Here is a 23,233-nt window from a genome sequence, read left to right as displayed (position 1 = left end):
GGAAAAAAGGGGGTGGCTTGGCAGCTGAAAACAGACTCTGTACGAACTGCTGTGATCTGGGGTTGAAGACAAGAACAAAGGTTAACTCTAGAGCGGAGCTCTTTGGCTGAAGTCACACAGCAGCGGTCTGGGGAGGGCTGGGGTGCGTCCCAGTGCTTCTTCGAGAGTTCCCACAGGCCGAGAGGAGACGGAGCGGTTTTCTAGTCAACCGTTTCTTGAGCACTTACTACATATCAGGCACTTAATTCAGTCCAGTTTTTACAGTGAACTCGGCTTGGAGGTGGTGTAGAGATTAAACCAGGCTCTTCTCAGGAACAATCCCAAGTCCCAGATGGGAGTGTCCTTTTGGGAATGGTTTGATTTGCACGGATTAACATGGAAACAGGACGTGTCATTCCTCTTTCAGGGGAAAGAGAAGCTGTAGCCAACAGCAGGTAGCGCCTGAGTCAATGTCTCGCAAAGGACAGCGCTCCGGGAACCACCCCGGCCAGAAGTGGCGGGTCTTGGAAGACGCTGGGGCCCTCAGCGCGGGCCTCAGCCTGGGAGCACGTGACGCGCCGGGGGGCGTTGAGTGACAGGCGCGTCGCTGGGCGGGCCTTGGCGGAAATCAACTTCCGGGGGCAGAGGTGCTGGAAGCCGGCTGGTGCGAGGGCTGCCCCGGCTCGGGTGACTCGGGCGGCGGTTCCCCCGGGTCCTGGGGTCGCGCCCCGGGCGCGCGCGTGCGGGGCCGAGTGCTGGGGCGGCTCACCTGGCCGCGCGGGGCAGCGGCGGCGCGGCGGCGGCGGCGAGCGCGGGGCGCAGGTAAACGGGCGCGCGCCTTCGGGCCCGGGTCTGGGGCCGGGGCCGCGCGAGGCCGGCGGCGCGTCCGGAGGCGGCCTGGGCGCGCGGGCCGGGGGCGCAGCGGGCCCCGGCTTCGCGCCGGGGAGGTGGCCGGGCCGGGGCTCAGGGGGCGTGACCCGCCGCGCGCTGGAGCGGAGCCCGGCTCCCCCGGCAGGCGGTGCCGACCGGCGCTTGGAGTCGCCGGCAGGTTTCGGCCCCCGCACGTTCCGGACTCGAAGTGTTTTTCGAGAAAGTCTGCGCACAAGTACACGTGATGATTGTGTCACCGCAGCTCCCACCGGACGGTGACGTTGAACCTTGCCGAGTTTTCACCGATCGCGCCTGATTTGTTTCCCCTTCGACTTTGCCAAGTCCACGGGGGTGAAAGCGCCACACCGTCCGTCATTCACATTTCCTTGTCGTTCCTTTGGGCCACATGTCGCAATAAAAGTGGCGTTTCGGGGTGAAGGCAGTGGCCGGTAACTTTCCAAGCGGTGAGGCATCCTTCATCCCCTTCAGTGCGCCTTCTCTCCCCACATTAAGGATGTGTCTTCCATCTGCCGTTGTGCACTGCGGAGGAAAGCTTTGGACCTGAAGCCTATTTTTGGCTTCATTTGAAGGAGTAGCAACTCTATTAAAAGCAGCATTGAGTTGTTTTTTGTTTTTGTTTTTGTTTTTGTTTTTTTGGTAGGGTGGTGTTGCCACTGCTCCTCTGACTTGCTTTCCTGATGAGAGTTGGGGCAGAGCCTGATTTCCTGGACGGTGAAGTTCTGGGCACAGCTGTAGGTGATTCAGCGGCCCCTTAAGAATTCCTATTCCCCCCCCCCCCCCGAACTGTGCAGATACTGATGCCACCTTACTCTCCAAATACTTATCTGTGCAGTGGTTTGGTGATGGCTTTTGGAAGTAGTTTCGATGTTGTGTGGTACGTAGTGATTGCGGTGGGTTGACGTTTCATCTCGTGATTAGGGTGGACTGTCATTTCCCCCTACAATTTAAGGCGAAATACCCAGAAAGATTAGTTCGGTGTGGTGACAGGGACTGGCAGTAAATTCTTGTTTTCTGCTACCAGAGAGCTCTATGCTTCATCTCTTTTGCCTTCTGCTGCAATTTCTGTTGCATTAAGGGGATTGACTGTCTTGTACCTGTTAGCTTAATGGAGCAGGAAGATGCCAGGGAGAGTGCACCTGTCTAGTACTGGCTAGCCAGTAAATTGTGTGGTACACAATTGCCCTGGTTACAAAGTTTGGTATCCTCCCGTCTGGCTAGGAGGTTGTTCTGTGAGCCGGGAAATCTTATTATGTACTGGTTTCCTAGCAACAGTACAAGCCAAATGGAATAAACATAAAGAAAACAAAGTGATGAAAGTTACAACTTACCTCTTAACTTTTATTAAATGGAAAAATGTATCTTCTTGGAGTGATCAGCTCAAAACTTCTAAGTGCTTTTTATTTTAATCATCTTAATGCTTAATACCAGACAAAAAGAAACTACTGTCATCACAGAGACAGCTTTTTTTTAATGGCAGTTAAAAAAAAAAAAAAAAAAAAAAGCAAGATGGTTACCAGATAGTTGGCCTGAAGCTTAAATGGACAAATAGGACTTTGCCTAGTAAGAGGCATATTATCTTGTACCCCTGGCTGTAGATGTTAAGATTTGTGAAGTATATATGATTGTTCTGAATAAAGAAAACTATTTGAAATTTTATTATCTTTCTCCTGATAGCAGAAGTTGGAGTGGGAGTGCATTGGGGTAGGTGAGACCGTTTTCACTGATAAATTGGGAAGGAGTGTTTAGGTAAGGTGTTTCCAAATTTTAGCTCATAATCACGGTGCCTCTTTTATCAACCTGTTACTTGTGACTTTTGGTCTTTCTTAAAAGCTCATCAAATTTTGTCATTTTCTGTCTAAACAATGAGAACTTAATAAAAAAAGCACTGCTCTTTAGATTAACACTTTGTATCAGTGTCTGTTTCTTCTTATTTACTAATGACAAATCCATTTTTTGATTTGCAGCATTTCTAAGGATTTTTCATTTCCTCACTGTTTTTCCCCTACCCCCATACCTAATAAGCTGGGTTTAGCTCATTTAACTTGATGCATATTTTTTAAAAGGGCATGTCCTGCGTCTTTTAAAATGTGGGTTTATTTAAAATGAGGTATACTTTACAAGTAAAAAAAAATTATTTTTAGAATCTTGTTCTTTAAACTCTGACAAATGCATAATAGTCATGTAACCACCACCACAATCCAGACAAAGGACATTTCTATCATTCCAAAAAGTTCCCTCATGCCTTTTTGTAGTTAGTTTTCTCCCCTGACCAGTAGATCCTGGCAACCACTCATTTGTTCCCTGTCCCCATAGCTTGTCTCTTCTGGAATGTCATATGAATGGAATCCTACAGCGTGTAGAATTTGTTTCTGATTTCTTTCACTGAGTACTTTTGTGATTCACCCATGTTGATGCAAGTATCAGTGCTTTGCTCTTTTTCTTTAATTGCCGAGTACTATTTCATTGTATGACAATGTCACAATTTATCTAGTCACCAGTTGATGGACATTTAGGTTGTTTACAGTTTTTGGCATTTAGGAATGAAGCTGCTGTAAACATTTATGTACAGAAGAAATTCTGTAATATAGATCCCTGCACTATACAGAAGAAGATTTCACATATGAGTGACATCATATAGTACTTTTCTTTCTCTTTCTGGCATACTTTACTTAGGATAATGATCTCCAGGTCCATTCATGTTGCTGCAAATGGCATTATTTTATTCTTTTTTATGGCTGAGTAGTATTCCATTGTATAAATACATCACCACTTCTTTATACAGTTAATATTTGCAAATCTCAAACCCCCAATTTATCCCTTCCCACTTCCTTCCCCCCAGGAACCATAAGTTTGTTTACTATGTATGTGAGTCTGTTTCTGTATTTTAAACATTTCTGGACCCATATCCTCTTCCCTGTCCTGTCAAATCCCCAACAAATGGTACAAAGACTGTTCTTAGCTATATGCCATAGAATTTTACTTAAAGAATTAGAAATACATTTACTATGTCTCTGCTGTACACAGAAGTAACGTCCTTTTCCCCTTCTGATCCACACGCTGGCAATAGGATATGCGCTGGAAAATTTGACTCTTAGAGTCAGTGAATAAACGGGTGAGCTTATACTTCTTCATAGCTCTTTTTAAATAGGATGCTTATAATTTAAAGGGTGTCCTAGCGGAAAGACAAGGGTACTGGGCAAGAGGCTAGCAGGGGGTACAGTAATTTTTTAAAATTTTGAAGTGAGAAGAATTTTTTAAATTACCAGGTTTAATAGATGAAGGATCAGCGATACTGTTAGCTAATATAAAATGCAACATGTTATAATTCTGGTAAAACTGCGTTCCTCAGAAGAGTATGGACCTTTTGGTATGGACATAATCCAGTTGAACACATATAAACCTATAGGCTAACTATATGAATGAAATAACCACTATTTTGCAAAGTATGAAATAACTTTTTCTTGGTGTTCAGAGAAGACTGAACTGACTTCTCCGTTTGCCAGCCTTGCTAACACTGGCCATGTGCATCTCCTACCAAAAGTAGGTCTAGATAATGGAGAGGCCAGCCAAACTGCCTTTTATTTTGTGTTTAATCTTGTGGTGAAAGAGGGTCTATACGGTCTTTTCAAGATGCTTTACTGGTGTATTACGAGAATTCAGAACTTCTGCAAGTGCAGGGAAGACAGAGCTGTGGTGTTCGGCAAGGCAAGCTCTGTTACTGTATGAGTGTGCTTCGCCGATAGGCACGGGCTTAAGTGAATACCACTGGCAAGCTACATGATTATACATCAATATAAGATAGTGACTAAGGAGAAGTGAGATTAAGTATCATTATTTTAATTATGAACTTAATAAAGGTAACTTCAAATGTGGTTATTCCAAAAGGAATACTCACAGTTTGCCCAAATTGGGCATGAAAAACTGAAAATAAGCCTCTGAAAGCTGAATGGTATTAAATGGGCCACCCTGAGTCAGAAGACAAGTTGAAATGAATACTTATTTTCTGTTCTGCTGAATGGGGAAAAGCTGTTTATGTAATAGCTGATGATAGTTTTCATGAAGCATTTAGGTATTTTAAGTTTTTTCTCTTGTCTGTTATGCAGAGGAGATGTATTTTGTTAATTTCTTTTTAGGATTAGTTTGTGCTTAAAGTGAATAGTGTTTTAAGATGTCACTTGCTCATTTAGTCTATGGGATTTTTCTAGTTGTCCTGTTAAGAACACTCATGTACTTTTTGCTGCAAGAACTTTTTGTAGGAGACTTTATCTTCATTGGCATACTGAGTTGATTTTCCAAAGTTCCAAAATTGGGTGTTATTGGCTTTGCTTTTGTTGTTATCAATGGGAGAAGAAAGGAATGTCACAAAGTTACTGTTGTTGGTGTCACAGTGATGAACATCAAAGGTGACTCCCATGTGATTGATGAGAAGTGCTCTGACCACTCTGTGTCTACTCACATTGCAAAATGTTGTTTTCTTCTGTGATTCCTGCAAAATTTTTTGGAATAGAAAATCATACAAATGAAATAATACACACGTGAAATTTTTGGATTTTTTTTTCTCTCACATAGAAGGGCCATATATATTATCATCAGTTACTTTCATCTGAGGAAAATAATTCAGCATTCAGTTCACAGTGGTGAATTGGGAATTGTAAAGCTGGATTTGATTGTTTAATCAGCATGTAAAGTTGACCCTTGAACAATGTGGGATTTCAGGCACCAACCCCTGGCACAGTCGAAAATCTGGATGTAACTTTTGACTCCCCCAAAACTCAACTACTAATAGCCTCCTGTATTCTTACAATAAAGTAAGCTAGAGAAAAAGTGTTATTAAGAAAATCGTAAGGAAGAGAAAATACATTTCCAGTACTGCATTTATCGATACCATGTTTATGTTGTCTGTTGATAAAATGAATCGTCAGTCAGAACCTTTATCGATATTGTCTTATGTGATACAAAACACTGTAGATGTTATATGTATTACTAATGCTAGGCATCAAAAATGAAAAGATAGTGTGAAAGTGAAATGCACAGTTATTTACAGGCATAATGATTCATGCACTGATAATGAAGAAGGAGCAACAGTGTTACTACTTTATGGTAGCCTAGAGTTTTTGACGTTTGCTTCATGGTAGCCTAGTCTCTACAGGCACAAATGAATTGTTATAAAAATTTTTATGGCATACAGCATTATAGTCATATTCATAATAGAGTATTGGAAACATTGTTACACTTAAAAAAATCACTTACCTGTGATGATAGGATTCTTCAATTATGAGAGAAGCATACTGTATGGTAACGTAATTCTTTGAAAGTAATGTTATGAAACAGCAAATTAGCACATTATTTATTTTGTATTAAATATCACTCAGCTTATGCCTATGTAAGGATAGACCATCCGCTTTAAGTCTTGCGCACAATGTTCTACAGGATGAAAACTTTGATGATGATGACAGAAACGTCTCCTGCAGTTCTTGTACAGTTACTACATTTTCACATGAAGACACACACATACACAGCAGATGAGTATGGCGTGGTGATTATTTACTGTGCATTAAGTGGCAGTGAGTCATCATAAAGGTCTTTGTTGACTTCATGTTGAGTAGGCAGAGGAGGAGGAGGACTTGGTCTTGCGGTCTCAGGGGTAGAAGAGGTGGAGGAGGTGGAAGGGGAGGCAGGAGAAGCAGGCACATGTAGTGTAGCTTTATGAAAATCCATACATCATGATTTCTGTCTGACTTTTTTTCTCCATTTCTCTAAAAATGTTTCTATTTGATAGCAATTCTTTTTCCACCATTTGCATTAATGGCCTGTATCATAGACGAGTTTATGTTGTAAAAGAAAGTCAAAACCAGTCTTTGGATAATTGGAACTCTTCTGCCGGATTGTCTAACGTCAGTTTGTTTTCTGACACATCTTTTCCTCACTGTCTGGCGCTGGTTTGGAAGCATTCATCTCCATCAAGTCATCTTCTGTTAATTCCTCTCGTGTGATTTCTGTTAGCTCTTGAATCTCTCTAAGATTCATATCTTGAAATTCTTTACCTCCCCTAGCCCCCCCCCCCCCATATCCTAGGTCTCTTTCATGATTTTCTTGAGCTCTGTTGTAAATCCTGTGAAGTCATGCATAACACCTGGACACAGTTTTCTCCTGCAAACATTTATTGTTTTGGGCTTGCTGGCTTTCATGGCTTTGTCCGTAACAACAGTGGCATCTTCAGTGGTGTAATCCTTCTAGATTTTCAGGATGTTCTCACATCGGAGTTCTCTTCCATAGTGTTGCTAATCCTTTCCATAGAGTACCATGTGTAGTGAGCCCTAAAGGTCCTTGTGACCCCCTGATCTAGATGCTTCATTAAAGATGATGTGCTTAGGGGCAGGTCGATCACTTTGATGGCATGTGTTCTGGGTGACCCATGGGTATTGGGTTAGGGTTACTAGAAAGATACTTTCTGAGTTTTGGGACAAAGCATCAACAGAACCAATCCAGAAAACGGGTTCTTGTTGTCCAGGCCTTCTTTTTGTACAACTGAAAGACTGGTAGCTGGTGTTTACTTTTCCCTTCAAGACTCGCGGGTTAGTAGCTTTATAGAGAAAGACAGTCCTGATCATAAACCCAACTGCACTTGCACAAAGCAGAGTTAGCCCTCCCCTTCCTTCCTGAAATCCTGGCGCTCCCTTCTCTTCCTTACTAATGAAGCCATTTGTGGCCTTTCTTTCCAGAATAGGGTACTTATGTCTGCATTAGAAACCTGTTCAGACAGTTGTCCTTTTTCCTCAGTGGTCTTTTTAATGGCACTTGGGCACTAGTCTGCTGCTTCTTGGTGGTCGGAAGTTGCTTCTTCTGTTATCTTGACATTTGTAAGCCCACTTTCTTTCTAAAATTATCAAACCATCCTTAGCTGGCATTAAATTCTCTAGCTTAGATCTTTCCCCTTTCTTTTGCTCGAAGTTGTCATATAATGACTTCACTTTTTTCTCAAACCATATGAGAGTCTGTAGGTATGCCCTTCCCATAGAAATCCTGCATCCAGGTTTAGTGGGGGTGCTAGAGGAGCGTAAATTTGTACTAAAAAAGTGAAATTTCAGAGAAACTTTCCTCCAGCCTTTATCATACTTTTACTTTGAAATAACAATAGTACAGAAATAATGGATACACCAAATGGATACTCCAGGTATGTGTGTTAGTAAGGATGTTTGTGATGTTTGTGAGTAAATTACTGGTGATATTTAGGAAATGTGGTTTTTTTTTTTTCATTTATTCTTTTTATCTTTTTGTCTGTGTTATATTTTACAAAGTATACTTTGATTTGCTATGAAGAATAAAGTTTCTCCTCTTAACCTGTCATTAAATCTTTGCATAAAATTTATACCCTCAGCATATGCAGTATATTTTTGAGTAATTTCTGTATCTTAGACATTTTGCTTCCTACTCTCAGTAAACCTTAAGAAACTGGGCATTTCTCATTTCCTATTCATAATGGATCATTTTACTCAGCAGCTATTTAGAAAACACACACTGATTTTCCCACAGTGTGAAGAATTTTGATGTACAGATTTTATGCTGTTTGTTTAATTAGAAATTCTCAGTATAGTTTCCCTATAGTTCATTTTCTGAAATGAGTCTAATCTGATCTTTCTTCAGATCTGTATTCTTTCTGACTAGGCGACAATCCCAGGGATTTCCGTCCTTGGCAATATTATCCTTTTCATTGTCTTGAAACTATAGTTTATTAAGATAGCTACAATTGCACTTGGATGGCTCCAGTGCTCCAGTCTTTTTAGGATTCATGCATGTGGTAACAAATACCACCAATAACATCATTTCCAAAGCATGAAGACTATAGGTATATACAATTTAAAATTGTTTCTTTTGGAAACTCATTTAATTTTCCATTCTTTCTTTATTTCTTCTGGAAATTTTATGTGTTCTTCAAGGTTATGCAAGCTTTGACAAACTGAATTTTGCCAACCTATTCAAGGAAAAAGTTAGCACCTTATATAGAGCCAAAGTCGAGGGGAAAAGAAGTCCCCAATTTTTATGGCATTATATCAGGAAATTGAAAGCGTGGTGAAGAGCATGTGTGCAGATATATGTAAACGTGTAGTTCTTGCATGCTGCCTGGTTTTCATTGTGTTCTTTTTATGTTTTGTGCAGACAGTATAACATAAGCCATGGCAAAAAAAAAAATCTGTTTTTCCTACTTACTTAAAGGAATAGGTAAACTTTGAGTGATGCTGAGGGTCAAGATACACTTTCTATTTTCTGTTAATATATCTGGTACATATCTGACATTTCTATACATAACTGGAATTTTTATGCAGTCTTTGTGTTTTACCCTAGGCAATGCTGTGTGCTATACTGTGTTTGGCTCTGGTTTCGTTCGACTTCCTTTTGCTGGACCTCTTACCTATTTCATGTATGCAACCTAACTCCTGTCTTTTCCTGTCATCTGAGCAATAGCCTTTCCTCTGTATTTACTCCTTCCTCTTTTGAAACTTACCTCTCTGGTATACTGTTTCTCCAGGGTACTACTACATATTTTGATAAATTGAGTCATCCTTATGTATTAATGGTATTGCTCCTGATGGTAGAGGGTTTGGTAATTCCAGGAGGTTTTAACTTATGTGTCATTAATTTTATAATGTTAAGCACTTTGAGTGGGATTTGCTTTATTTTATTTTGAGGAGTTTTTAAGCTTTATCTAAGTTCTTACTGTGAGGGGGAAAAGAAAATGTCTTCTTAAAACAAGGACGTGGTCTCTTAAAACTGTTCGGTTCTCCTTGGAGAACGTTATTTCTCTTGAAACTCAGGCCATTGCAGGCATGTTTGCCCTGTTTTTTTTGGTAGCTCCAAATCAGGTATTTTCATGAATTTTCTGCTTGTCCCAGAAAGAGAACCTGAAGCTGAGTCTCTCACTTGGGGAGTGCTTAAATGCTCCACTAGTCAGTGACCAGAGTCATTTCATTTTGTGCCCATGTGGTTTCTGCGGGTGGTTTGTTGTTTTAAAAACTGTTTCAAAGAAGCGCATTTTTTTTTCCTGGCAATCATGTGTATCCTGTGTAAGTATTTTTCATTATTAATAATTTTGAGAAGAACCAACTCCTGGTCATAATGCAGTTGGCTAATGTCATGGGGTTTTATCCAGTGTCCTCCCATATGGTTTGTGTCTGGTTTGCCAAAATTCATTAATTTGAGGTTTTCAAAAGGCAGAGTATTAGTTTCCTCTCCTGTTTTTCACAGTCAGCAACCTGTTTTTGGAAATTATTTCTGTTAATTTGATGTAAATAATAGTCTTTAAGAGAAATTCATGAGACACTTACATTTAATTTCTTCTAGGCCTGTGTGCTGGTTTTACTTTTGTGATAGTCCCACCCCTCCCTCTTACTCTTTATAGAAATTCCTATTTTTGATTATGACTTGAATTCCAGCTCTCTCATTGCGCTTTGATTTTCATCATCGTCTTCATTTAGGCTCAGTGGCTAGGTACCTTGTCTTTGACTGAATTTCGGAGTGGTTGGGTTTTGTCATTTTCCGTTTCCCTGTCCAGCAGTGAGGGCATGCTTCTGTAGGTATACTGCAACCTTTTATTAATGAATTTGGGTTTAAAGGGAAGTTGAATTCTTGAGTTATTTCAGAAGTTGTAACACCGTGCTATTTACATTTCTGGCCACAGTGAAGGTTTTTGTAAAACTGAAGTTTTGTAGGAAAAGCTTGTAGTCTTGGAAGGCATCTTGGAAGCCCAGAATTACAACTTTAAATAGTCTGCATAAATATTCTAGTTAGCAAGTGAGGATTATTTATAACTAGGAATTAACTGTGAAGAAGACTTGAAGATGACCTCTCTGAGGTTTCTAGTTTAACAACGGAGGAAACTGAAACCCAGATGGACTAGGTGACCATCTGTGATGACACTGTGATTTAGTGGAAGACAGAGTTAGGACTAGAGCCCAGTGCCCTGAGTCTGGCACTCTTTTTAGTACCTTGGGATCTCTTGCCATCTTGTCTCCAACAAGGTAACGATTTAAAGAGTAAAATGAAATCAGAGCAGTGGTTTTAAAATACCCAAACACATTCTATTTTTATAAATTTGAGTGATAAAAAACCTTGCATTTTTCTTCTTGACCTATACGTCTCTGAGGTTATCACTTGGTTATCTGAGGAAGGAAATTATTTGGCCCTTATTTTGTTCAAGCCTAATTTTCATTGTATTAAAAGGAGTTTTTAAAACTTCCCCAAAGGTAGGACATCATGCAAATAAGAACCTTCTGTATTGGCTACTGTTGATTGCATAGTTAGCATTATTCCCCTCCTATCTGCCTTTCTAAGAGAACCTGTTTTGCTCAGGCATCTAATCCCCCTGCCCTTGACTCAGAGAAATAGGTCCTCTTTCTTAGTTCCAAGACTGAGTCTGTAAGCCTAAGTGAAACATGGTAATTTCCTTTCTCTGCTAGTGACAGGTTCAAAGATGGGCAGGTCACAATCTCAAAACTATTTTGATTATTTTATGAGCCTGTGGATGGAGTTATACATGGGGGGTCAGATCCAAGGGGATTACAGAGAAGCTCTAAAGCTCTGACTGGCCTGTGGACTTCCTGTTATGTGCGATAAGGAGTGTACATTTCCTTTTAGTTTCAGCCAGTTTGCTTTTTAAATTTTCTGTTACTTCCAGATAAATGTATGCTTTCTAATGCATCTCCTAATGCTTTAACTGTGAGAAAAGACACAGTAAGAATTAAGTTTTGCCAACTAAATTGATGTGAATTTGAAGAAGAGGGAAGACTTACAATAGATTTGAAACTAGGAGAATCTCTTAAGAGATTTGTGACTGAGAAGATCATAAAGTCGTAGCTCATGAGCACTGTGATTTACCTTTCATTCTTGCAGCTCCACTGAACTTTTCATTTGTTTTACCAGTGACCTTCGATACCCAGTGGTTTGTGTTCATTGCTTTCCTTCTTTGACCTTTATTATATTATACCTGTTTCTATCCTTGTATGACTTCTAGGGCATCATTGTATCTTTCTCTTGTTTCTTATCTTTGTTGACTTTTTACCAAGGCTCAGCTTTTGCAGTCTTTTTCAATATCTCTTCATTCTTTCCTGAAACGAATCTTTAACAACATGTATTGCTTCCATATTGCATGGTAGTGGTGAGGGAGAAAAGTGGAAAGAGAAGATGGAAATCTCAGTGGATCCTATGAAAAAAATCCATTCCACTCCCTGGATAGTTCATGTGTAAAGGATAATGTCATTTGTGGACTCTATACTTTATTTCCTAAGGTAGGGAAATTGGCCAGTGTATTTTACAAAGCAATTTTTAAGTTGAAAACAAAGGGACTTCCAAATGTATCTACATGACAGAAAATTTTGTTAACCTGTATTGTTTCACCTTTCAAATATTCTGAGTGTTTTTTTGAGTGATTTTTTTGCTTACTGGTTTTTGGTAGTATTAAAAACTTTGATCAGTATGGCAGTGAAGGCTGCATGGTTTGAATTCTGTATCGCAGTGAGGGGTAAACTGTGTGATAATGTAGACTTCACTATCGTGTTCTTTTTAATAGTTATGCCATTGTCAATTCAGTTTACAGTGTCTGAGCTGGATGAGGTTTGATTCATAACCTAGAACAACTCTTCTCTTAGAGTTCCAAGGTGAGCCTCCTCGTATGTTTGATTATTTAATCGAGATGTTGAAATGTTGTATATCATGGATACAAGAGGCTTTAAAAAATTCCCGAGAAAAGAGCTCTGTGGTGAACTATTTTGCTTTACTATTATTACAGAATTTTAACAACGCTTTTCTATGTTGTAATTTTGGGTTTTGTACATGTGGGTTGTGAGAAATAAACTGGAAATCCTGTCTCTGTGGGTTGGAATCTAGTGTAGCTTCAAACAGCAAACAAAATATTTTAGCATGTATGTGCCAGGTAAAATTTTTCAATGGACTTTCCGTAGGGTGCAAACTTCTGAAGCCAATGAAAGTAAAGTGATTTTATAGTTGCCGACAGACTCCTGTTGACTTACATTCGGTTTTGTTAACTTATGGGGGAAATCAGTAGCCGATTAAGCAAATAATTAAATATCTTTGTGCATCCTTAGTACAGCTTGTTCCTGTTCACTTGTGACAAATTGTTTGGGGAAGAGTTCTGAGATGACGTGCCAAGACTTGATACCCAGAAAGTCTAGTGGGTTTTTTCCTTTATATTTTAAAAACAACAGGTGTATTTCAAGATCTAGACTATCTTGACTTTTTTAAAGGACTTTAGGAGAATTGAAATGAGTACTTTTAGATTCTTCATTATATCTAAATGAAGATAGGTATTTTTTTTCTTTCCTTTTTTTCTAATTTATTTGAGAATCCTAGGAAAGGAACATTGTAGCACTAAATTTAGAACGGCTAGGTGGATTTATTGTCTTTTAACTTCCATTATTCTTATTTATATGCGTGGCTAGAGCTGTCACATGTAATTTGAGGTCTATGTCTGGTTTTATGTTAAGTGAATCTGATCCAAGCTCAGCTATCTTCAATGGTGATTTTCTCAGCTGTAAATTAGGAACTTGGCATTGAAAACCATGTGGTTTTGTGTAAGTAGAATTCAGATTGTGATGTTTTCTGTCACTTCATAATTCTAATTTTAGATTCAGTTTTTAAAGCAGAATAATTCACTCCAGAAAAAATCCAAAATCTGTGATCTTCCATACATTGCCAGGAACACTGATGGTCAAGGGTTTGAATCAAGCTGAATAACCTTTATTAGAAATATGGTGGCACCTTTTACTCACCCACTCATTGAATTGTAACCATGAATTTTCTATCTTTCATGTATAAAAAGACAGGAGACCCTTTGTATTTGCATTCTAAATTTCTTGGAAACAGAGATATTTATGGAATTTTCCTGCACTGGTAATAAAAAGGGGGCAGAGTGGGGAATAAGCCTAGAGCATGAGCCTCTTACTGCTCTTTTGCCTTATTTAAAAAAAAAATTCACTTTTCAAAATATTGGTCTGCATCGCAGAGGGTTTCTTTTGGTTTGAACATTGAAGGTATTGTAAATCCTTTCCTGTAGCTAGTATCTATTGTGTGATGCCATCTATTAGGTTATAAACGCCTTGAAGGGAGAGATGACTATATGTTCATCTTTGTGTTTGGTTATACTTAGCTTCCCATATAATAAGTTACACAGAGTGGGTATAATGGGTTTGTTGAATTAAATTGGACTGACTTGAATTAGAAGGGAGGAATTAGGCAGATGGAAAAACAGTGCTAACCTGAAGGAAGCTAGGTCTTGTAGTCTCTCAAGATATCTTGTTTTAGTTTAAGTAATCAAGACTGGTGATTTTTTAATTTACCTTTGAAAACCCTTATGACTGACTAGTCAGAACTTGTAGCATGTCCTTGTTCATACCAACTAGTGACTTGCCTTTCAGTAAGTTGCTCTATGTAATAGTTCTGGTGGTTAAAAAATACTATTATTTTGTTTCAGGGCATAACTCTTATGAATTAATTTCTAGGCTGATTTCTTTAGTCTCCCCCCCTATCCCATATCCCCATTAAAAAAATCAATGTGTAATTTGCATATATTGTGACATGTACAGATCAGAGGTGTCTAGTTTGTTGAGTTTTGACAAATCTGTAACTGTAATACCTACACTCCATTCAAGATACAAAACATTTTCATTTCCCTAGAAAGTTCTCTAGTCCCATGTGCAGTTTCTCTACAGCGCTCTGTCCCCGTCCCCTGACCCACTCTTCTGCTTTCTATTACATAGATTAATTTTACCTGTTTTTAAACTTCATATAACTGGAATTATACAATCTGTCCTCTTTCTGACTGGCTTAGTTTGCCCAATGTAATGTTTTTTAAATTTCTTTTTGATTATTATTATGAAGTCTACTCACTTTGCCGTTAAAATTGACCGTTTTTACCATTCTAAAGTGTACAATTCAGTGGCATTAAGTGCAGTCACATTGTTGTGCTAACATCAGCACTACCATGCATCCACAGAGCTCTTTTCATCTTGCAAAACTGAAACTTCATCCTTATTTCTTAATTTAAAAAACATTTTAAGAAAGAGCTTATAGTACAAACTCCTTTATCCAACTCAGTTTGGCCTGGTAAATGTTAAGTTTATAAAAAAAAAAGTTTGGCTAGAGTGAGTAGTCATAAAAATGATATGTACATACCTTAAAACATAATCTATATTTATAGTTCAGTCTTTTGATACTGGGTCACATCTTTTCTATGAGCGTAGGTCTCTCAGTTGGATTTCCTTCTGGACTTTCTTAAATCACACTTTTAACCACTATCTTCAATTTCTAGTTTCAGTTTCCTTTTAAGTGTACTGAGATAGTTAAAAATAGTTCTAGTGGTCCTTGTACTAAATGTTTATAAATAGTCTTGCCTCTTGACAGTGTTTATTTTGAAAGCAACTAGACTTTATCACTTTGTTTTAAAGTATTCAGCTTATTCATGGAAACAACTACTTCTAGTGCTCATAGATTTAAAAGAATATTTAATAAAATTACATGATTATATTTACAGTTACAACCGAGATGAAAATGTTCAGTACAAAAACGGTGATTCTTGGTAGTGTACAGGTCAGCTGATGGGAGCACAAGTTCAGGGTCATGTCCTAGGAACCTTAACACTTCCCTTCACATTGTGAGAATCAAAAGTAATTGTGAACATTGGTTATTCTCATGACTTACTCATGAATTAGTTAATGAAAGACAATTAAGAGAACTTCTGTAGATAGTAAGTTGATAATTTAAAAGTTTTTAAAAGTTTCATTGCATTACACCTACAAATCGGCTGTCTGCTTTTTTCCTATTGTCATAGTTAGTTTATTCATGCCATAAAATGAAATTGTAGTTCTTGTTTGTGTAATCTGCTTTTGCGCACCAAACATCAAAACTCATTTTATTTTGCTCACAATTTTGTGGGTCAGGAGTTTGGGGAGGGTTTTGCTGGTCGTACGCTGCTGTAGGCAGCTGGTGGCTAAGTGCTGGGGTCATCTGAAGGCCTCTTCATACCCAGCACCAAAGCTACCATTCCTTGAACAGTAGGAGATTCATTGGGTGTTTTTCTTTTCATGTGGTCTCTCCACATGTCTGTTTTGGGTTACCTTACAGCATGGTGGTCTCAGGATAGTCAAATTTCTTCTATGGAGGGTGGTTTCCCCCAGAACAAGTGTTCCAAAAGACGAGAGGTGGAAGCTGTCAGTTTCGTGAAGCCGAGGCCCAGAAAATGGTACCCTGTCATTTCTGCCCCATACTCCTGGTCACAGCAATCAGTCACAGAGCCCATTCACGTTCAGGGGAGGAGACATAGATTATGCTTCTTGATAGAGGCATACCAAAGAATTTGTGGCCATTTTTAGTCTGCCACAGGTTTAAATGGTGTATATGATTAATGACATTTTTATTTTAAAAAGCTTGAGAAGATTTCTGGTGGATGTCAACATTGAGGTCTGTAGAAGAAAACATGGGTCTGTATTTGACTGATTCGAATTATAAATGAATATGAAACATCTGGAGAGAGTCAAACTGATGAAAGATTGAGTGCTGGCAGCAACTTCATTATAATAATGACAATTGTAAAGTTCTTATTTATCAATCTAGCTCCTGTTCCACCATTAGATTGGAGTTACAGTGCCCCATAGCATTAAAAAAGTAAATAAATAAAAGAGGGAGAGAGAGAGGAAAACAAAGCTCAATAGTTTATATAGGTGAATTTAAGTTTTAATCTCTTGGCAGGCTGCAAATCCCATTTGGTATCCTGGTAACAGACATTTTACACAACAGTGTGAGTTGGTTTTAAGTGGACTAGGTCAGGTCTGAGTTTCATATTTTAGAAGGCAGCATTTTAAAATGAATTTAACATTTATAAGTATTTTTTTTTCTTTGTTAAGCAGGATGCAGTGTCATTTTTGTATGTAACTTGGTAAAATTTATTACCTCTGATTTTAAATATAATGTCTTTTATCATCTGTGATAAAGGATAATCAGATGACATGACGTCTGTTACGAGCACCATTGTTTGGTGCCACACGTACTGTGATGATCGTTTTTGAGGACCACTGAAGAAAGTGAAGAGTTTCAGAAATGGTCATTAGAAATAATTTATTTCAGTAGGTTTTGCTATGCTTTGCTGTTGGAAGTAGTATCACTGCTATGAAGATGAGCCAACATTAGAGCGTGTGTTGTGCTTTGTTAGATGCTGAGAATACACCGATCAAAGAAATTTGATGTGTATATTCTTACATAATCAATATCAAATTAATATAATTAATACTGGTATTGAATTACTTTTTTGAATAAAGCAAGAATAGAAATGTTCTCCTTCCTTGTGATTATTTGGTATTGGCACTTGTTTTCATGATGGTACCAAGAGCAATTACTTTCAGATTTTAATTCCACTATAATTTTAAGTCATTATTCTTTTTAGGCAAAGAGTGGTTATCTCTAGTGACATGTAAAATAGTGTTACTGGAAATCGCTCATTAAATTTCTTATGTACTTCATTTTTGTTACATAATTTTTAGAAATAATGATTTTTTATAGTCATTAACTTTGTTCCTTATTTTATATAAATATGTATTAGAAGGTAGAGGCAATTTTATGTGGAATAATGTTTCTGTTCGGTTTTATGTTACTTTATATGTAATATAGATCCTTTTAATAGCAATATAAAATTACATTTATAGGTCTAATATTACTGTTGTATTATAATATGATTTTCCTCTCTTCCATTCAATCTTTTTGGCTTGAATTATTTTATCCCAATAAATTATTTTGTTGTATTCGTAAAATTAAAATTATTTTATTCATGTTTTTATTGAAATATAATTGACTTACAGGTATACAACAATGATCTGATACTTTTATACAATACAAAATGATCACTACGATAAGTCTAGTTACTATCTGTCACCACACAAACTACTACAGTATTATTGACTATGTTCCCTATGTTGTACATTACAGCCTCATGGTATTTAGTAACTGAAAGTTTGTACTTCTTAATCTCACTTACCTATTTCACTCATCCCCTGACTCCCCTCCCCTCTGGCAACTACCATTTTGTTCTCTGTATCTGTGACCCTGTTTCTGTTTTGTTACGCTAGTTCATTTACTTAGTTTTTTACATTTCACGTGTAAGTGAATCATATGGTATTTGTCCTTCTCTGTGTTACTTATTTCACTTAACTTTATACTCAGTAATCTCTGGGTCTATCCACGTTGTCACGAATGGCTGTTCTTTTTTATGGCTGAGTAACACTCCACTGACTATCTGTATTACATCCTCTTTATCCTTTCATCTTTTGGCTAAGTTGCTTCTGTATCTTGGCTATTCCAAATAATGTTGGCAGTGAACATGAGTGTGCCACATATATGTGTTTGAATTAGTGTTTTCATTTTCTTCAGAAAAATACCCAGAAGTATCACTGGTAGATCAAATGGTAGCTCTGTTTTTAATTCTTTGAGGAACCTCTGTAACATTTTCCATAGTGGATGCACCAGTTTGCATTCTCACCAACAGTGTACCAGGGTTCCCCTTTTCCCGCATCTTTGCCAACACTTGTTTTTGTCTTTTTGATAATAGCTATCGTGACAAGTGTGAGGTGATATCTCAATATGGTTTTTTGATCTGTATTTTCCTGAGTTATGATTTTGAGCATCTTTTCACGTGTCTGTTGGCCACTTGTATGTCTTCTTAGGAAAAATGTCTGCCTGGTTCCTTTGCCCATTTTTAAATCAGAGTGCTTATTTTTTTGATATTGAGGTGTGTGAGTTCTTTTTGTATTTTGGATATTAACCTTTACCAGATATATTGTTTGCAAATATCTTCTCCCATTCAGTAGGTTGCCTTTTCATTTTGTTGATAGTTTCCTTCGCAGTGCAAAAACTTTTGTTTGATCTAGTCCCATTTGTTTATTTTTACTTTCGTTTCTTGCCTGAGGAGAAAGCATTGCTAAGATTGATGTCAAAGAAGTTACTGCCTATGTTTTATTTTAGAAGTTTGTGGTTTCAGGTCTTACATTTAGATCTTTAATCTATTTTAAGTTTATTTTTGTAAATAGTATAAGAAAGTGGCCTAGTTTGATTCTTTTGCATTTAGCGGTCCAGTTTTTCCAACACCATTTATTGAAGAGGCTGTCTCATTGTATATTTTGGCCTCCTTTGTTGTAGATTAGCTGACCATATAAGCATGGATTTATTTCTGGGCTATCTATTCTTTTCTGTTGGTCTATGTGCCTGTTTTTATGCTTGTATCATACTGTCTTGATTACTGTAGCTTTGTAGTGTAATTTGAAATCAGGTAGTGCGATACTTTCACCTTTGTTCTTCTTTCTCAAGGTTGATTTGGCTATTCAGGTTTTTTTGTGTTTCCATACAAATTTTTGATTTTTTTTCTAGTTCTGTAAAAGATGCTATTGGTATCTTGATAAGGATTGCATTGAATCCATAGATTGCCTTAGGTAGTATGGTCATTTTAACAATATTAATTCGTCCAATCCATGAATATGGTATATCTTTTCCTATGTTTGTGTCGTCTTCAGTTTCTTTCAGTGTCTTTTAGTTCTCCTAAGTACAGGTCTTTTACCTCCTTGGTTAGATTTATTCATAGGTATTTTATCCTTTTTGATGTAATTTTAAATGGAATTGTTTCTTATTTTCTGTTGCATGATCGTTCATTATTAATGCATGCGTTATAATGATGCAGCAGATTTCTATATATTATCTTTGTGTCCTGAAACTTTACCAAATTCATTGATGAATTCTAGTAGTTTTTTTGGTGGCATCTTTAGGATTTTCTATGTATAGTGTTATGTCATCTGCAAACAGTGAATTTTCCTTCTTTCTTTCCAATTTGGATTCCTTTTATTTCTTTTTCTTGTCTGAAAAAGACTGTGGCTAAGACTTGCAATTCTATGTAGAATAAAAGTTAAGAGAGTGGGCCTTTTTGTCTTCTTCCTGATCTTAGAAGACATGCTTTCATCTTTTCCCTGTTTAAGTTTGACGTTGGCTGTGGATTTGTCATATATGGCCTCTGTTATTGTTGGGACATGTTGTCTCTATCCCACTTTGTTGAGAGTTTATATCATAAAAGGATGTTAAATTTTGTCAGAAAGGTTTTTCTGTATGTGTGTCTATTGAGACAAGCATATGCTTTTTATTCTTCAGTTTGTTGATGTGATCTGTCACATTGATTGATTTCTGGATATTGAAACCTTCTTGATCCCATGGGATAAATCCCACTTGATCATAGTGTGTGGTCTCTTTAATATATTGTTGAATTCAGTTTGCTAATATTTTGTTGATGGTTTTTGTATCTATGTTCATCAGTGATATTAGCTTATAGTTTTCTTTTCTTTTTTTGTTTTTAGGTCATGTCTTTGTCTAATTTTCATATCAGGATGATGCTTGTCTTCTAGACTGAGTTCAGAGGCATTCTGACCTCTGCAAATCTTTGGAATAATTTGAGAAGGATAGATATTAACTTAAAAAGTGTTTTATAGAATTCGCCTGTGAAGCAGTCTGATCCTGGGCTTTTTTGGGGGAGAGGATTTTTTTTTTATTTAATTACGTATCCATTTTCATTACTGGTAATTGATCTGTTCATTTTTTTCTGTTTCTTCCTGATTCAGTCTTGGAGGTTTTACATTGCTAGGAATTTATCCATTTCCTCTTGGTTTTTCGTTTTATTGGTGTATGCTTGTTTGCAGTTATCTCTTATTCTTTGTATTTCTGTGGTCTTGCTTGTAACTGCTTTTCTTTCATTTCTGATTTTATTTATTTGGGTCCTCTTTTTTTTTTTTCTTGATGAGTTTGTCTAAAGGTTATCAATTTTATCTTTTCAAGAACCAGCTCTTAGTTTCATTGTCTTTTTTTTTTAATAGTCTGTATTTCACTTACTTCACCAGTAAGATCTCCTTGTGCTACCCTTTTATAGTCAGTCCTACTTCCTTCCCCACCATCACTAATCCCTAGTAACCACTAATTTGTTCTCCATATTCACAATTTCATCATTCTGAGAGTGTTATGTAAATAGAGTCTCAGGGTATTTGACCTTTTGAGATTGGCTTTTTTATTTCATTCAGTATAATGCCCCTGAGATCCATCCGACTTGTTGCGTGTATCAGTAGTTCTTTTCTTTTTAATGATGACTAACATTACAATGGTATAGATGTGGCACAATTTGATTAACTATTCACTTATTTTAGGACATTTTGGTTGTTTCTGTTTTTTGACTATTAAAAACAGGCTATGAACAACCATGTACAGATTTTTATGTGGGCATGTTTTCATTTCTTTGGGGAAAATGCCCAAAAGTACAATTGCTAGTTATTTGTAAGTGTATATTTAACATAGCATAAAATACCATAACATTATGTTTTGGAAGGAAATTCTGAAATATGCTACAACATGGAGGAACTTTGAGGACATTTTGCTACATGAAATAAGCCAGTCATAGAAAGACAAGTACTGTGTTATTCCACTTATGTGAGGCACTTAGAATAGTCAAAATTATGTAGACAGAAAATAGAGTGGTGGTTGTCAGGGACTAGGGGAGAGAAGGGGGAGTTATAGTTAATGGGTACAGAGCTTTAGTTTTGCAAGATGAAAAGATGGATGGTGGTAACTTCACAATAATGTGAATGTACTTAATACCACTGAACTGTACACTTTAACATGTTTAAGATAGTAAATTTTATGTTACATTTATTTTACCACAATAAAAATACGACAATACTGTTAACAACCATATGCCAACTGTTTTTTAAAAACTTAGAAGAAATAGACACATTTCTAGAAAAATATTACTTACAAAAAATGAGGAAGAAATTAAAAGTCTGAATCATCCTATAATTATAAGAAATTGAATCTTCCCACAAAGAAAGCAACAAGCCCAGACGATTTGCTAAGCAAGTTTCTACCAAAATTTTAAGAAATAGGTTATTCCAATCTGATGCAATCTCTATTTTAATTAATAGAAAAAGAAGATGTTGCCCCTCCTAGTTCTAAAAGCCCTGCATAAGCCTGATATCTAAACCAGATGAAGGCATTACAAGAAATGACAATTACAGATGTATTTCAGTCATGAGTGTAGATGTAGAAATCTCAAACAAGTTATTAACAGATTGAAACCAATGTAAAAGAAAAAAAATGCTATTACCTAGTTGGTTTTTTCAGGTATGCAAGGATGGTTTATTATATGATCTACAAATGTAAATGATGACATTAATAGATTAAAGGAGAAGAGTCATATGATAATGTCAATAGGTAGGAGGAAAGCATTTGATTGATAATCAATGTAAATTCATGATTAGAGTGCTTAATTAGGAAAAAAAAAGGAAATTCTTTAACCTGTTGGTACTATTAAAATGAAACCCAACAATCATCAGCAGACATCTTTTAAAATGAGGAAATATTAAAAAAAATTCTCTTTAAAAACAGAAATGGTATAGGAATGGATGCTATCACTCATTCTAGTTATTTTATTGCTGCATAACAGATCATTCCAAACTTACTGGCTAAAACAACTTTTTTTTAATGCTTTTGGATTCTGAAGGTCAGGAACTTGGACAGTGCAGAATAGAAAGGTTTGTTGCTGCTCCACTCTTTCTAATGCCCCTGTTGGATGACTTGAACACTGGAATGGCTTGATAGCCAGGGACTAAGTCATCTGGAAGTATCTTCATATATCTGGTGATCTGATTCTGGTTGTTGGCCGGGAACTCAGGCATTCAGTTAGAAAACTTGCTTGTGGCTTCTCCATGTGGTCTCTCCAAGTGGGCTGGTTTGGTTTTTCTCACAACATGGTAGATAGGTTCCTAGTCCATGCAACACAGGGACAGAAGGCAGAAGTTGCATTTTTATGACCTACCTTGGAGAAGTCACACATGTTAATTCTGTGGTACTGTATTGTTGTGGAAGTCATAATGATTTGTGCGGTTCAAAGGGAGAAGACAGAGACCTTACAACTCATTAGAGGGAGTATCAGTGTTTCATTTTTAGGAGAATATGTGGGTTGGGAGATATTTTTCATACCATCTTTGAAAAATAAAATCACCACATTTTCTCTTGTACTTAGCATTGTACTGGAGGATGTAGCCAGTGGTGTGAGATAAGAAAAAGGAATTTGAGAGTAAGAATTAGAAAGGAAGAAATAAAACTGTTGTTATCTGGAGGCAATATGATCATTTACATATAAAATCAAAAGAGTATAGATAAATAATTAGATACGAGTTTAGCAAATATGAATGGATATATGATTAATATATAGAAGTCAACTCTATTGTTATATAACAGCAACAGACAACTAGAAAATACAATTTAAAAGAAGATATTAATGTAT

The 23,233-nt window shown here is 37.2% G+C and overlaps 1 protein-coding gene across 4 annotated transcripts in view; it reads left to right on the top strand.

Annotated features, from left to right (window-relative positions):
- Positions 1-656: 656 nt before the first annotated feature.
- Positions 657-23,233, top strand: part of CCDC91 (coiled-coil domain containing 91) — a 224,903-nt gene continuing 202,326 nt past the window's right edge. For all 4 annotated transcript variants that reach the window (XM_032473293.1, XM_032473295.1, XM_032473296.1 and 1 more), the window contains exon 1: positions 657-801. The gene's annotated coding sequence lies outside the window, so the exon portion shown is untranslated. The remainder of the gene's footprint in view (positions 802-23,233) is intronic.

This window comes from Camelus ferus, chromosome 34 (genome assembly GCF_009834535.1).
Source record: "Camelus ferus isolate YT-003-E chromosome 34, BCGSAC_Cfer_1.0, whole genome shotgun sequence".
NCBI classification, from domain to species: Eukaryota; Metazoa; Chordata; class Mammalia; order Artiodactyla; family Camelidae; genus Camelus; species Camelus ferus.
Note: the sequence above shows the minus strand (reverse complement) of the source record. Positions and strands in the feature narration are given on the sequence as shown.